Source organism: Brienomyrus brachyistius, chromosome 2 (assembly GCF_023856365.1).
Source record: "Brienomyrus brachyistius isolate T26 chromosome 2, BBRACH_0.4, whole genome shotgun sequence".
Taxonomy (NCBI): domain Eukaryota; kingdom Metazoa; phylum Chordata; class Actinopteri; order Osteoglossiformes; family Mormyridae; genus Brienomyrus; species Brienomyrus brachyistius.
The window spans coordinates 28621911-28639692 of record NC_064534.1 but is presented as its reverse complement, the minus strand read 5'-3'; positions in this window follow the sequence as shown (position 1 = coordinate 28639692).

Below are 17782 nucleotides of genomic sequence, written 5' to 3'. Positions count from 1 at the left end.
GCCGAATAGGTCGGCCATGGAGGGAGTGAGACAGTTTAGGCAGAGGAAATTATCACTCTCAACGTGTCAGATTACATTGGTTAACAAGAAAGCGGAGCCAAACTATCGTTTCATTTCTCGGTTCCTGTCCTTTAAGCATTGATTGAATTTTCTTGCTCTTGTGAGCAAAGGGAGAACCCTGAGGAATGACTGCTAATCCACTACGGATGAGCATGTGATGAGATTTATCGTGTTCTTTGGGCTCACTGGCCGCTCCCAGATGAAAAAATCCATGTAAACAAAAAGGGTTGCTTGAACTGTGAGAAATGAAGTTCATCGGCTCTGATAAATTGAACACCGCGAGTCTATGATCTGACGTGGTGGGACAGTTTGGTTCCTAATCGTTCCGTCTGGAAGCCCCCTGAGATGTAACCACTGAGGACTGCGAGAAGAAGGTATCTCGAGTTTCACATTTAAATGATCTTTTCAGCAAGTTATGATTTATTCAAAATGCCGCAGTGATAATACGAAGCAGCCAAGCTGGTCAGTTAACCTTAATACTTGGAAGCAGATATATGTTTTGATTACTCAAAATCTCATGAAGACTGTGGCTTTTCCTGTTCAGATCTTCCTGTTTCTCTCTGCAGCTCAAAGACATGCAGTTAGGCTAATCAGCATGTCATAATTTCCCCCTTAGCATGTTAGAGCGTGTGTGTGTGTGTGTGTGTGTGTGTGTGTGTGTGTGTGCCTGTGCCCAAGCATCCTACCTTGCTCACTTTGCCGCCTCGGATGGGCTGAAGGCTCCCCAACCCTATTCCAGATATGCGGCTGGGAGATGGATGGAAAATCTCATGAAGAAGCAGGCGAGGAGAAAATCTGACCTCCTAATTGCATTGAAGTAACTCAGCCAACGTGACGTGAATTTGTGAGGAACCCGGTGGCCATTAGCTCCCAGCCGTGGTTTATGGTGAGCTCGCCTTTAACTAGGCTCGCTATTACAGTATACATTTCACTGGGCCCCTGGAACAGCCTGATCCACTTGACTTGCATATAAAACTCAGACTTTCCTCAACATTATTGACTGTTTTTTTTTTTTTTTGTTAGAAAAGTCCGGTATTTACGTGTAACAGGTCACATGCATAATACAACAGAGCGAGTTATACCTGCTTGGTAATATCTTTCCATAGGTAACAAGATCATGCTGTTCGGTAAGCGGGCCTGTGTTTGTCTATACACTCATGCCTTAAAAGACAAATAAATCACTCTTCAAAGGTAAATGATCTTAAGCTCAGCTTTTGCGGGTGAGTGATGTCTGAAAAGATAGAGGATGAAAAGGGGAAGCATCGAACGACGGCGGATTCGGAACCGCGCCCCACTCATCACAGGGTTATTTTTGAAATGCCATTAGCAGAAGGAAAGATTCCACTCCAACTTAATTAAATGGAATGCTGGATTTAATTAACGAACCACCCAGCTCAGCCCCGTCTGCCTTGAAATCCCTCTGACTCACAAGTTCCCATTCAGCGTGGAGCATCTTTGTCCCCGCAGACACTCACCATCCTTCCAGGAATTGGGGTCTCACTCAAACCTTCTTTATTTTTTGGGAAACAATGTCCCCGGTGAAGATTTCTGCCGCCTACCAGAGAGCTTCTTAAGTGTCCGTCACGTGTCTTTGTGCCGGTCGCCCACTCAGGTGCCCTGAGTCATTAGCCCTTCACTCTTTTTCTCTGATCCTTCACCTATGACCTTGTGATGGTTGCCCGTAGTGACGAGTCGCTCTGTGAGCTCCTACGACGAGCCCCCAGCCCAATTTGCAACACAGCAGGTGTGTGAATGACTGACGTTTCTGAGTACTGCTCATGTCAGTGTAGATGTGCTGAAGCAATAGTACGCTAAAAATACAACAAAACATAACTATAAGTGTGATGTGTTACTGTAGGATCTATCTGTGTGTATGTATGTGCGTGTGTGACGTTTGTATTTACCACATTGCGGGGACCAAATGTCCCCTCAATCTGGTAAAATCTGTTACTTTTTAGTTTTGTTTGGTTACTGATGGTTAGGGCTGGGTAGGGATTAAGGTTGTCGTTGCTGAGATTTTGGTTTCGCCCATAGAAATGAATGGATGGTCCACACAAAAACATGAATATAAACGTGAGTGTGTGCAGCTCTACAGCACAGGTAGTTCCATTGGCAAAATGTCATGCATTTAGTGACGGGTGCGACTCATCCATCCCTCCATCCATCCATCCATCTTCCAAACTGCTTATCCTACTGGGTCGCGGGGGTGCTTAGCCTATCCCGGAAGCAATGGGCATGAGGCAGGGAACAACCCAGGATGGGGGGCCAGCCCATCACAGGGCACACTCACACACCATTCACTCACACATGCACACCTATGAGCAATTTAGCAAGTCCAATTAGCCTCAGCATGTTTTTGGACTGTGGGGGGAAACCAGAGTACCCAGAGGAAACCCCACGACGACATGGGGAGAACATGCAAACTCCACACACATGTGACCCAGGCGGAGACTCGAACCTGGGTCCCAGAGGTGTGAGGCAACAGTGCTAACCACTGCACCACCATGCCGCCCCGGTGCGACTCCTGATGCAGTATAATTTGATGGCTGGGATGTAACAGCACTGAACTATTGGTATTTCAAGCAAAGCAACCCAGTTCTTTTTAAACTGTAGCCAGATTCCGTTGGAATTCCATTACCGCAGAACTAGCCATATATGTCCATATGTAAACATGCTTTTATTGTGTGTCATATTTCATATGATGCCTTTGTGAATAGTGATCTGAAGCTGTATGAGGGCCTGAGGCTGCGAGGAAACACCTTCATGTACCGCAGGCTGTACAAAATGGTCTCAGTCACTGGTTCTGCAGGCGTGTTACTCTGCTCCGTGCTCCATCCTGCACGTGTCCCCTGGGAGTCGATTCAGGTAGAAATTCACACTCTATCCGTGGCACCTTCCAGGAGCATCCACATCCAAATGATTGTACACTATTTACGGCAACGGTCAGCATCTAACACGCTCCACTTCATAGAGCGCCACCTACGTTTAAACATGTGGTGCTGCGCCGAATATATACTGAAGCTCTTCTCTTGGAGAGCTTAAATGCATCCGTTCAGTTTAAGAAGCATTTATCGTGCTTCTCCAATTAATGGACAACTAAGATATATTTACTGCAAGTGGCATGAAATTGATTTAATCTGCAGTTTATTGGTGCAGATTTCTGCTGCTGTATATGCTGGTCATCGTGCAAATATTTTTTGAGTTATGGATATTTTATTAATTAGGCTATGTTTTTAAAGTTCACCGGATTCTGCTCGCAGCATCAATAGCCCCTTTAAAAGCAACCGGTGCTTTTCTCCTCTGTTCAAAACCTCCAGGCCGGAACAAAGGTCCCATGATACTGAAGCAGTCAGCAAAACCATCCTGTGCAGCAACGGCGACCATGTGACCCCAGCCTTCCACGTCAGGGTGCTGTCACCGGCTAGCGGGGACAAGCTGTGCCACAGGCAGAGTGCCAGCTCGCAGTGCCGGCCCCTGAGGACCCGCGAGAGGGGGCCACAGACCCAGCCTCGGCCTTGCCTGTCACCTGAGTAGCGTACAGCCATGTGGGTATGTCAGCGAGCTGTAGGGTCTGCGGCCTTAATGTGTCAATGAGCTGTGCATGTATGCAGTCTGGGGAGAGTGCTGGGCAGCGTGCTGGGGAGCATGCTGGGGAGCGTGCTGGGCATTGTGCTGGGCAGCGTGCTGGGGAGCATGCTGGGGTGCGTGCTGGGCATCGTGCTGGGGAGCGTGCTGGGCAGCGTGCTGGGGAGCATGCTGGGCATTATGCTGGGGAGCGTGCTGGAGAGCATGCTGGGCATTGTGCTGGGGAGCGTGCTGGGCAGCGTGTTGGGGAGCATGCTGGGGAACGTGCTGGGGAGCATGCTGGAAACAGGGCAGCGGCCACTCACCTGCATCGCATCACCACGGAAAGAAAATATCCAGAGCTATATAAAAAAGAAAAAATAATGGAAAAATGTAAATGCTGCACACAGTCATTGAAGATAGATGGATTATATTAAAAAACTATTAATAATAATGAATCAAAAAGAATGCACTATTATAATAACTGTTGTGTATATAAAAAAGTACAGTGATGTCATTATATTAATAAAGCTATTCACCATAATGTCAAATACAGCTTTATGCCTAAGTTCAACATTTCAGGGAACTGGGAACATTTATACATACATTTCATTTTAATTATGCTAAAATATTCATGTTTTATGTAAAATATTTGGTGATTTAAAGAAACCTTGATTTCAGATTACATTTTCAGATTTAAGTGCCACTACATTCAATTTATGAAGCTGGAAGCTTTATGTGGCTTCTAACGAGATGCATGTTTTTTCATATACATTTGGAGGGAGCTGTTGTGTGGTGACTAATAGGTGCATAATGACCGATAGACCCAGCTGCTTGTTAGCGCGGCGTGTGACAGGCTGCCCTTTGCTCTCTTCGTTTGGGCGGCGGGCGGTGGACGGCGGGCGGCCCCTGCCTGGGAGGTTCCTTGTCATCTGAAGGCATTAGAAGCCTTAGCCATCTCGCCCTGTCATAATTAGGACAACCTATCTTCACAGTTACCAGGGTGATAACGGCTGGCGAAATAAAAAACGGAAGTCTGAAGACAAAAAAATTAATGACATCTCACATTTGGCGGCCAAAGCAAGACATATCCGCGATCAAAGTGCTGTATTCGCATAAATGGTTGAAATTAGATCAGTATTATCTACCCAAGACTTCACAGTGAATACAAACCATTGCCTTAATTAGCGCTGAATATACACACGCAGAATCATATCAGGCTAATTCACCTCCTTCCCTGTGTCAACTGGAAGCAGTGGGCGCGCCGCCGCGAGGTCAGCACTCTACGGGCGCGGCAAAGCGCGGTCACACTCTCCAAGACGTAATTAATGACTCGGGGCCTACGGTGCATAGCATTGTAATAAGCCCCCCTCTCTCCCCGCAGCCCTGTCATGGGAGAGGAGGTGCAGGACTGCGTGGAGTGCCCTACTCCCCAGCCTGCGGAGCCATACTAATCCAGGATTACTTGGCTCCCTGCTACATTTATGATGACTTAGGGTTGCCAGATGTTGCCTCCATTTCATGACTCTTCCCCCCAACACAATTTGGCTGCCCCTTTACGTCCTGACCTCTGTGTCCCATCTCGGTACGCATGGCGCAGGAGTTGGGAACGGCCAAAGCTAGTGCCATTCTTGGGAATTCCTGGGCGGTTCCCTGGAAATCGGTGTTTACAGAGATATGACTCGGCTCTGAGCTACCGGCACAGCTACGGGATTCCAGAGCGCCTGATGCGATCTTCATGCTATGAGGTATGGGGGCTGTGCTTAGCTGACACAGGCCTGGCATGCCAGATGGCCCCTTGTAGTGTGGGTGAAATGCTCTCTTTTCCCACCATTCCCTCCCCTTCCTCTTTCTGCGGAGAATAAATAAAAGGAGTTTTTTTGTTTTTTTTTAAATCAACCGGAAATAAAAACAAGATAACGGACTCACACTATCTAGTTTATAAAATCTTCACATTCCTCTTCACTCCCCTTGATGTAGTTGGTTTCTGGTTGGCCAGCGCCTTTGTGCGTCCTGTTATGTGTGGACAGGCCACAGAGGTCAGCAGTAACATCCATAAGGCTAATTGAAGTAAAGGTCTTAAAGGTTTTATGTTCTGTAAAGCGAGGCTCGTCATAAACATAATGGATAGCGACACGCAGCCACATCTGAGGCGCAGAGCCACGCAGCTCAGCCAAGGCTTTTACGAGAACAAGTTCCCCAAGTTGGTCCCGTAAGGGCGATATGAGCGACTGACGTGTCAGATGCGTGTCACCGTAACAAGCGGCGCAGTCGGAGGGTGCCTGGCGATGTGGCGTGCCGTGTCTTGTTAAATTTAATAATCCTCTTCCAGCTAAGATGCTGTGCGGTAAGCACTCTGACATGGAGGCACCCCCATCACCGATTCAGGGCATGCATTCGGGGGGGGGGGGGGGAGGCTGTTTGCATTTGAGATTCATGGGCTTGTGCAACTTGGGGTTAATGTGGCATTTCTCTGCATATCTGTGTGTGATACTCCTCCCTAAAACCCTCCAAGATGGGCAGCTCCACAAAAACGACGCGATTTGCAAAGTAGGGATTTGTGTCTCCCTGCTCCAATGGTACCACCGAGGGGAATAATTACAAAGACGCGAGGCAATGATGCACTCTAATAGATTCTGGGCTGCCTGAATTTGCCTCTTTCTCCTGTTTTGTGGCTGATTTACAAAGATTAAATATGTAAATTAAGCATGCTACCTTTTCCAATTTGTATAGCTGAAACATATTGCTTACACCTGATGGAGGGCTGATGGAGGACATTGGAAAACATACCCAATAGTTGGGTACTTTTAGTCTGTTTTTTTCTTAATTTATTATCTTGGACCATGGGATTTTTGCCTATTCTGCTTGAGTGTGAGCTGAAATAGTTTCTCCTTTCCCCTAAAAAGACCCTTTTCGCTTCATTTCTTTCACTGTTAGGCGGCAGTTTTATAACACTGGATAGCACCATACAGGCAAAACCAGGAAGGTCCTTTTGGATCATGACAGAGGCCTGGAAAAGGGGAACATGGCTTGATGTGCCTTTTCAGTGAAGAGGATCATGGTTGGATACACAATTTCAGTGATCCTGTTTGCCTTGGTCATGACTATCCTGGTCAAGTCAGCATAAGTGGAGTATAGGGGGCCTCTGACTGAGTCTGGTGTCGGACACCCTCCCCCCTGCATCATGGATGTTCTGACAGAGACAATATCACCAGTGCTTGGATGCTGATTGATCCACCAACGGCTAGATGGGCTCATCAAACTGGGTTGGTATGTGCATTAAGCCGGCAAAGTCTGGGCCCTTGGTTTTAAAGGGGGCAAAGGTGACATAGTTTCTAGTTCTCTGTAGGAGGGGTATCACTGAGAAGCCAGTCAAGAGCTTTGGCAAGTTCTTTGATAGCACCTTGAAAGATGCGGCAACACTCCAGGCAACCAGCAGGAACCTGGAGTCATGGCTGAGGGCGGAGGATAAATCAGGGCAAGCCTGGTCCTCCCAGCACACCTCCCGGGCCTCTGGCCCTTGCTAGTCTAAGAGGCTCCACTCACCACTGCTGAAAGCTTTGAGAGGAAGATCAGCCACTTCCCTCACTGGCGGCTGGGCTTAACAAAAAGCCTGAACATCATTGCTTTAAATGGGAACGACATGCTATGACTCCCCTTCAGCAGTCAGACTGAGGAGTTCAGGGGAACCCATGCAAGACAGTTGCTACAGAGACTATTATGACATCAAAGGCTTTCTTACTAACCCGGGGAAAGTGGGGGGTGGGGGAGTGGGTGCAGGATGCAGTGAACCAGGCGGCGTGGCGACTGCAGTATGTGATGCTGGTGGGATCATAGGCGCCTAGGCAGCCTGGGCTTGGTAGCATGCCCAGAGTTATCATGATGCACGAGGCAAAGAAGACACCAACTAGGCCAGGAGGAGGAGGAGAGTGGGGATGTGACAGGACTGTGCATAAAGTAGATGTGGAACGTAAAGTAGAATAGACCAAACGATCCCTTTGTCAGAACTCGGGAAATCTGAGCTATGTCTCCAACATCCTCCCCTACCCAGTTAACATCTTTCATAAAGGTAACACTGAGGCACCAGCAGGCACACAGTCCACAGATCGTCTGGTAGGGAACTCAGAGGGAGCAAAGACATGGACTGACTGTGTATCCCCAAGGTCCGGATTGGAAAACACTGTCATAAGAGAGGGATGCCATCACTGTTGCGCTATACGGGTGCTGGAGGCAATACCGCATACCATCTGCAAGGGGCCCGGTGAGAGCAAGCACCACCACCCAAAGAAGAAGGCAGGGAAGAAACGACGGCTGCAGCCAAGAGTGACAGGTGGGGCTCCTCGGCTTCGCCCAAGCCAGGAGGCTGAAGATTGACCTGGGAAAGCTAATCAAGTCCTTTACAGAAGCCACACTTCGGCCAGACATGGTCCTGATGTCCAAAATGGCAGAACAGGTGGTTCTGTTGGAGCTGTCTATTCCCTGGGAACCCCAGGTGGTCCAGGCTTACGAGAGGAAGAAGGCTAAATATAAGGACCTGATAGGCGAGTGCCGGAGCCGGAGCCTGGGGTGACAGGCACAGTGTTTGCCCAAGGTGGACTGCAGGTATTTTGCAGGCGATCTCTCACTGGGCCTTCGAGTTCCTTGGCATCCCTGCCCTGCACAGCCGGCAAGTCATCACAGAGGGCCTTGCAATAGATCAGGCGATCAGTGGGCCACACCTGCCACAGGACAGAAGCTGGAATCCGATCGGTCCTGGTTGGGTCGCCTAGGTGAGGGTGTCCCCCTGGGGCGTCGGCAGTGACGATGTACCCAAGTGTGTCGTCTCTATCTGCTGAAACACTCTCACTTTTCTGCTTTGGTAGTGTGATGATAAAAATGAATAATGACCCAGTTTTCATAATCTGAAGAATTACCATTGTCTGCGGCATTTAGCCTTTCTGCACGAGCCAGTGTCTAGGCAGAAAATGCCAGTGTCTGCAATACAAACAAGGTAGATCTATCAACCGCTTGGAAATAAGGGACTGGGTTAGTGTTCCATTAACCGAATGTATGATACATTGTATTTCCTATTAAAAAATGTATTAGGTTAATTCAGTTAATCACTTTAATTCCTGAATCCAAAGGATATTGAATTATATCTTCCAACAAAGAACTTGACATTGAGAAGAAAATGAGACCTCGAGTCATATTGCAAGTAATTTTTTTTTTTTGTAGTTTACTCATTGCCCGTATTTTCTGAGGTCAGTGTCAGCCCATTGCCTGCATTCATGATGGTCTTTTCCTGACTAATTCATTTCTATATTATTATATTTACATTATTAAACAAAGCTTGGCCTGTCCTTGTTCCTCCATTTTAGAGAAATGGACGGCATTTATATAGTGCCATTCTACTCCTCCGAGTACTCAAAGCGCTTTACATTTCATGCCTCATATTCACCCATCTACACACTCATTCATACACCGGTGGCGGAAGCTGCCATGCAAGGCGCCAACCTGCTCACCGGGAGCAATTTGGGGTTCAGTGTCTTGCTCAAGGACGCTTTGATGGGGTCAGGAGGAACCTGAGCTCGAACCTGCAGCCCTCCAGTAGCCGAACGACAGCACTACCTCCTGCGCCACCATCTTCCCCCTTTGCTGTAAAAAGGTAAATAGTAACCTAGTCAGTAATAACATGCTTCCCGAGGACTGTATGAAACTGGCAGCTACCACTGTGATCTACAGTCCGTTTACTCATCCAGCTTCTAACCACTTCTCTAATAGAGGGCTGGGGGGGGGGGGGAGCTGGAGCTTATCCAAGGCAGCACAGGGCATAAGGCCAGTGAATGCCCAGGACAGGATGCCAGGCCGTCGCTGGGCATGCACACTACAGGCAATTAAGGGGCGCCAATTCACCTAATTGCATGTCCTTGGGCAATGGTGGTAAACCTGTACAACACGTGGACAGCACACAGGGGTGAGACATACCCCGGGGGGGGTGTGAGGCAGTGGTGCACCCCATAAATAAAAAAATAGCTAGGTGTAGTACTTCCTAAAATAACTAAAGCATTTTTCTATTTCATTTCTTATTGCTAGTCTCTGATATCATGTGCCACAAGTAGAATGTCATACCCAAAGTCAGAGCAGTCATCTGGAAATAAAAAGCACCAAGACCCTGTAGAACTATCACTGCCATACATGTCACGCTCAAAATTTATATTAGCAATAAGAATGCAAATATGTTGAAATGTTCGTATGACTTTGCAATAAGGAGCAAGTTGTGTACCTACACAGGAGGCCAGGAATTATTCTTAATAGCTGCTAGATTCTGCAAGTCCGTCAAATTTCAAAAGGAAATTTCCCACTGCAGTCTAACAAGTTGAACATTTTTGTTAATTTATTGGGACTAACCAATTAATCTCGTGCGCATCCGGGTGGTAAAGCCGTAAATCTCCGTTAGCCCCGTAACAAATGGCATGAGCGAGAATTCATTCTTCGTCTAAACATCCAACAGGCAGCTAATTAAGGGCCAGGACATGAATGTTTTCTCAGACCACAGCATTAGCAGCATTTATCCCATATAACAGGTTTGGAAGGTGCTATTACAGACATGGAACTGCAAAAAATACAAGCTGCTACTTTAAACACATCCAGAGAGACTGAAGTATTTTTGAATTACAGGACGTGGTCTCCAAGCGTCTTTGCCATCTCACAGGCTTCAGTAGCGACTGATCTGATTAATCAGATAGTGATCACTTAATCAGATACCTGAGCTGCTATATGAAGTTCAGCTGCAGGAATGTGGCCTGTGTGGAGACCACAAGCGGAACGATGACAGCCGATTCATAACTGCCGGTGCGATGCCATCTCTGCCGTTATTAAGACGTTGAAATCTGGGAGGCACGCTGACCAGCCACACCGCTTCGGCCCAAGAGAAAGGCAGGGACAGGCGGAAGAAAAAGGGGATAAAGGGAGAGAAAGGAAGAGCGAAAGAAAGAGAATTGGCCCAGGAATAATTAACAAATAGACTGCAGATGGCCGAAGCAGATGGTTTAATTTCTGATGCTCCATCGATGGCGGCCGAGGGCTCTGCAGTGTTGATGAATATGGTGATGCTTAGATGGCCTGCCTTCTTTGGGACCGTGTGCTCGGCTGACACGAGATTCCAGGGTGAAAACATGATAACATGAAAATGGGGGGGGGGGGTATCGAGCCACGGAGAAGGCCGTCGTAAAGAGGATTAGGAGTCACGCAACAAAAGGGGGAAACCATTTGGACAGATGTTAGACACACCACAGTAATTAAAAGCGGACTGGAGTCCTGTTGTGATGTAATGAGAAAATGAGGAGTCAGGGAGGCGGGCTCTGTGTGGGGGGTGGGGGTGCGTCATGCCGCTACAAAGGAGGCGACGGGTAAACGAGGCCTGTGGGGTACTGGCAGTGTGTGGGAGGGGGGACCTGGCATGCGGCACGTGAAGCCCCCCCCCCCACCAAAGCCTAGGAGTGCCCCTGCCATGTCGCTTGGTCGTTTAATCAGTCCGCCGGCAATATCTGTGATGCTATCACTCTGCCTTAATGGCATGTATGTGTGGGAGGGGTCTGGAGGATGCTTTTATTTGGGGGTGGGGGTAAGATATCTTGTGTAAAACAAACTGTGTGTCAAACCAATGGAACCCCCCCCCCCACTCCCCACCCCCCAGCCTTGGGGTGCTTCTTCAAATGTCAAGATAATGTAAAACAGAGCTGTGAGCTGCAGTGCATAAGGTATCGCGTTCATATAAAATCTGCAGTGGCGACGCAGCTGTGTCGAAAAAGGGCCTTTATCCTCAATTAGAGCTCGCCGATCGCCGCAGCAGAACGCACCTTTACACTGCACTGTCTCTACCCTTCTGCTATGCCAGCACTTCCCCGGCTGCTTCCAGAAACAGGCCAGCAATTTAACTTAATCCACATCGACCAGCCCTCACTGACCTCATCTCCTACGTCTGACCAGAGGATTTTCTCCAAGACAACCAAATGAAACAAAATAATTCCACCTTTTTTTGTGGTAAAAGCATCAGTGTGTTGCTCACCCCTTAAATGTGGTGGACTTTATGGTGGTTATGATGAGAGAGAATGGCACGAGAGAATACATGAGGTATTGTACACGTGAGGCCGCTGTGCATGCATTATGATTATGGATGAACTGCCTGGGAAAAAAGCTTTTTTGAGTTGATGTCGGGAGAGTGAATCCCCAATGTTTCTCACTCCCTGCTTTTCCCCCACAGACAGATCATTTCAGCACCAGCTGGGTCCAATTTGTCTCCCTTAGCGTAATTAATGGGCTGACCCTCTGAGCTGTGTACAAACCTGCCTGTCACCCCCACCGCCCCCAACTCCGCACGGTGCATGTGCCGTCCTGGTCCAGTTCACCCCCTTCAGCACCTCTACACCTGCACGGTGCGGGAAATGCCCCGTGATCCCACACAGTGAAATTAAGACATTTTATAAATGAAGGTGTTTATTAGAAGCCTTTTGGAAATAGTTTTCCCCCCTAAAGAAAACCAGATACTGGCAGCATAAAATATGACAAAATGCTAATGAATTCAATGACATTTTAAAGGCAACACACCCCCTCCCACCTCAAGCACAGATACAATGTACCTTAATTAGACATCACTTGGCATTTAACCTTTTAGTATTGTTTGTAAACCTTCCACAGTTGTGACCTTTTTTAAAGTGAACCTCCCCCCCCCCCCCCCCCCCACCATGCTGAAAACTTTTCTGGGGCAGGTCCTCAATCTGTCGTGGGCCACACCACTACACGGAACTTAAACGGAAGCAGAATTTCTGGGCCCCGGTCTGGGACAATGGTAGCCATGACTTAATGTGAATGCCACTGAAAGACATGCATCCATGTTCCGTTTCACTGCATTGTTCCAGTGCCCATCTTGCACTTATTTTTTGCTCTATTCTGAGGTTTTGGTTTCCCTGTAAACTTGCAGTGCCGTTCCTTATTGCATATGTCTACCGTCTGTTTCCTTTGTTTATTCTGCTCATTCTGTAATGTCACGCCGGCCTTAAACCGCCTCCATCCCACCTTACTGTGTTTAATTCAGCAGGGGACATTTAAAATTTTTTATTTTTTTTTTGCTCAGACAAAATAGACTAATATTTTGCTATTTTCCAGGCAAATTCTTTCAAATGGAGTCAACTTTATGAAAGAGCAGAATTAGTTTCCTCGGGGATTAGCAGTAATCTAGTTGTGATATTTTCAGTGTGAAGCATGCGATATAGTTTAATGATTTCAATAGCATTTTGCCAGACAATTCATAGAGATGTAAAATTAGATGAAAAGTGACTTTTGTTGTTGTTGGAAACGATTTGGGCAAGACTGTAACAAGGTTCTGTTTATCCACATTAATTTAATCAAACTGAAAAGAATTTTCCCTGTTTTAATATTGGTTAGACTGGCCCAAGGACAGAATGACAGGGGATCTTTAAGATCTGTGAACAGAAGTATTACAGACTGAGTAAGTAACCTGAATATCTCTCTTAATATGATTTCTTGTAGCTGGGTTAGCTTTTAGGTGTTTGTGCACTGGGCACTTTGATATGTCACTTTGACTTGAAACCAGCTGAGTAGGAGGAAGTCAAATGTTACACACTGGTCTTTCTGTGCCTCTGGGGATGGTGGTCGTGCCTTTTATGCAGAGAAAAACTGTCATTGCTTGCAGTGTCTTTATATCACAGTGGACTGAAGTCTAGGCCCCAGGCAAGCACTGGGCAAACTTGTGGTGTGCATTTCTTAAATACAGCTGCATGCTAAAAGCCACCAACAGCTTAGCAACGTCCCCGCATGTCTACCCGCATGTCTACGCGCATGTCTACTCGCATGTCTATTAGTACTGTATACAATAGTTAGGCTGCATCAGAAACATAGGCATGCTCTCGTGAGATCAAAAACACATTGTTATCAGTTAGCATTTGTAAATGCCCCCCCCCCCCTTTAGCTCAGACCTCACGCTGTCCGCTGAGGAGCAGAAGACTTCGTTTTGTCTGCCTTTTTTGGGGTCTCCTCCTGTGAAATCCATCCCAATCATATCAGAGAACCAATCAACCCTCTGCAGCAACAATCGCTCACCCCAGACTCCAGAAAGTACAGAGGGGGCTCTTTTGAAAGCACGGTTCGTAAGCGCTTTTCCTGTAGAGCTGTCGCTCTTTGATCCAGATGAGAAGATGTTAGGGGCTTGATGCGAACAAGGAGCCAAGCTATGCTCAGATGGGGGGCCTCACAGGGAGTATGATTAGCAATGGCCGCTTCTGAGCTATGGCTTGGGTCCCGACTGTAGCTACTTTGTGAAGCGGAGCATATCTTTCCAGCTGCTATTAAAAGAGTCACAGCAATGTTAAAAATATATAAGTAATTGAGAAATAAAAAACACTAGATCACGGCAACTTGGCCCGTGCACAAAGGGGCTTGTTTGTTGTCCCTGGGAAGGAGGGAGTGTGTCGCTACAAGAATCATGAGAAAAAATTTGGGATAATTGCAGGAATGCATGGCCCCGGGTTCTAGGCTTTCAGCCCCTGAATAGTACCACTGTGTGTTCCGAAAACAGCGAATTAATTTGAGACTCGTTTGAGCGGAACTGTTGATGATGTCATGTGTTGACTCGTGTGACACATCGAAAAAGCACAGCGGACTCGGAGTGGAGCGAGTCGGCATCTGTCCCGCTCGCCCTCTCTGAAAATGCGTTTTGTGGTTTCCTCTTGAAAAGTCTCCCAGCTAACCCAAAGCTTTCACCATTCGGTTGTGTAACCTCATTTCTAAAATAAGTTGCTTGCAAGCGTTCAGATCTCCATTTGGTTTACACTTGACGAATGACACCATCCTCTAACAAGTCCTTTGACTACCAATCAGTCTTTTGTTTCTGGACTTGTGTTTTGTTTCTCCATATCTCAGGCAGTTGCCGTGGTGACAATCACAAATTCATGCCTTGTGCTTTACAGTCAGCACCCGCTTATAACCTTGATTGAGATTCTCTGCAAAAACCTATAGTCACTTATTTGTCCTGTGGAGTCAATCTCAGCTTTTGGCAAATATTTCAGATATTTCTATATGTCCAACCAAAACATCGAGATACGTACATACAGAACTCACATCTGTATAAATTAACTATTGGTGTGCTGACCAATTTGGAGATTTTAAACACATTTTATTAGCAGCTGCATTCATTTGCCATATTTAAGGTGACCTTAACTGAATATTTTCTTTGAAAAAAGCTTACAGCTCTGGAAAAAATTAAGACACCACCCTATATTCTTCAAAAATTTGCATTTTTAAATCCAAAAAGAACAAGGTGAAGCAGGAGGCACTGGTAATAACCAAAAACCAGCCAGGTAGAGGGCAGCAACTCTCTAATGCCAGAGATGACCGTCAACTTATCCAGCAGTGCCTCATAAATCAGAGGATGACCTCAAGTGACCTTCAAACAGAATGGGAAACAGTAAGTGAGGTGCACTGCTAGGACAGTTCATAACAGGCTTCTAGAAGCAGGACTGAAGACCCATAAAACAAGGAAGAAGCCCTTCATCACTGAGAAGCAGAGAAGAGCCAGGCTGCAGTTTGCAAAAAATGTATATTTTACACAGATACATGACCATAAATTGAGAAATTAGTAAAACTGAACATTTTGCTGTGGTCTTCATTTTTTCCAGAACTGTATATTACTTGATTTAACAGTGAAGATACGGACAATAATTGTGTAAGTGATTCAGACAGAGTTGGCACTTTGTGCCTCAGGGCTGTTCTCTGAATTATTTTATGCTTTTGGATGCTGCCAGTGTGAATGTTGTGGTATTAAGGTTTTGTTGGACTGTTTGCTTGGGCCTCACACTTAATTTTGACTGACCTTGAGCAGACTGACGGGGCACTGAGGATGGGAATGCAGTGGCGCCATCAATCTGCCCATTTATCTTATGGCGTGTGCGGCATGCTATATATCAGTCCGGGAGGTTAGTGAGGCCTTAGCATTAGCGATTGCTGGGGAAAGATGTTAAGCATGGTCCCATACAGTGAGAATGCAGCTTTGTGTTAGCATAGACCTTTAAATGCTTTTGAGGGGGAAAGCCCAACCTGAGGCCCCTATTCGCTTGCCTTCAGTTTCATCTGTGTTCTTGTTTAGTAAAATCCCACTGCTTTTTTCCTCTCTGCGTGCATCTTGGGGCAGGAGGAACCAAAGGCAGCAAGAGGTCATGACGCTGGTATGGTGTAGGCCCTCACAGCAGGCCCTCACAGCAGGCCCTCACAGCAAGCGGGAATATATACGCTGCAGGCTGTATCTGAAGCGCGTTAATGGGGAACGGAGGCGTCTGTGAGGGAGTGCCGGCGCTCCTGTCCCTGTATCCGTACTCCTTCCACACACTTGCCGCATTTGCGCCGAACCACATGTGCCGAAGGAGGACCCCCCCGAGAAGATGGACGTTTTTGACAGCGTGGTCGCCGGATTGGCTCGAGCTGTCGTTTCGACCCGCCCCGCCCACTCAGAGAGGTGAAGCCGGAGGGGGGTTAGTCAGAACTGTTTTTGGCGCCACTGGGGGAGGGGGGCGGCTTTGTGGGAGTACTGACTATGAGAAACGTGGTAAGTTACAATCACTGTTCATTCAGTGTTTGTTTCTGCGGTTACACCAGCATTCATGTTGCATGTGATCATTCATTAATAATTCATGCTGTTACCATTTTCAGCATGACTAGTAAAACTGTATATCTTTATGATTGTGTAACTATATATATATGAATTTGTTTAATTAGGCAATTACCTACACTGTTTATTAAAATGAGTTATTTTCATGTAGAAAGTAATGGACTGTAAGAAAAAGTCCTTGCAGTTATTTTCAGACATGTGCAGAGAGGGATGAATTTGGCAGGCGGGTGAGGGTTTATTAAACACGCGTGCTGATTTTACAGCAGTCTGTACGCCATGAGGGCATGTTACACGTCTGCTATGTCCTTTACATCCTACATGGACCAAAATAGTCTGGTGGCATAAATCCAAGGAGGTCCGTGTGTTCTGCTGTTTCACCTGCGGTGACCAATCATGTCTCTCCTTCTCCAGCTCCATAATCAGGGAGCGTTGGTGGCCTGGAAGTACAGCACCCTGTCAGTCATGAACACAGGTTCCCGTTCAATCCACTGCTCTCTTCCTTGGGATATTTCACAGCAGATAAGTTCTGCTTCTGAATAAAAGTCTTCAGAAAAGTTTTCATTATCTGGAACAACTTCCTGTTTTATCCAGTATTGACGTATTGCTTATATTTAATCTGTAAAACATTTATATTTACTCTACATGTGCTTCTGCCTTTATGGCATCAGTTTTCAGATCCCAGCCAGGTAGGTGCAGCTAATGGTAATTTGTTTTCAATTAACTTGTCTGGTAAAATTAAGATAATGAATATTATTTTCTGCAAAATCCATGTAAGCAAACGGATGCCGCTGAACACTGTTGTACCGCTTCACACGGTAATGCATGCTCATTTATTTGCAGAAGCCAATTTTTCTACAGCAGGATTTTTAAAAAGTTATTTCAGCTACCAATCGAATGTCATGCTTTCAATGTTTTTCCGTTCTGATATAAATGCCACAAAGTATACATATACCGTTTTGATGAATGTTGGGTTCAGCCTAGGTGTTGAACCCCAGCTAGGTGACCAGTCTCTGGATGCAAAGCAAGACGCCACATCGGTGATCTCTTTGTCTCGCTGCGAGGGAAACCCGGTCCGGTCACAGACACTTGTCTCTTGACTCGACTCAGCCGACTTCAGGCTTCTTTTATTTTGCACTTCTAGCTACAGAACAGCAGAAGGATCACATGATACAGTTTGATTTCCTTTAATACCATATATAGTTGATAACACATGAGTGTATGTATTAGTAGCTGCTGTTGCTAAGCGAAACAAGACAATTGGACGTATAGGCACATGTGATTTCGCAACATCTATTTCGGAATGGCTTTAACTGAAACTCTGTGGTTAGCATATATCAGCAAGAAAACAAGTTCATGCACTTCAACCTGCACTCTTTCCTGAGCGGCCTGAGTTTCACTCTGCAAGCTTACAGGCGATACATAAATGGCAACAAGCATAATTTCCAACAATCACTGATGTATAGTGTGAAGTCATTGTGCTCTCCATGCAAAGCTTTCTTA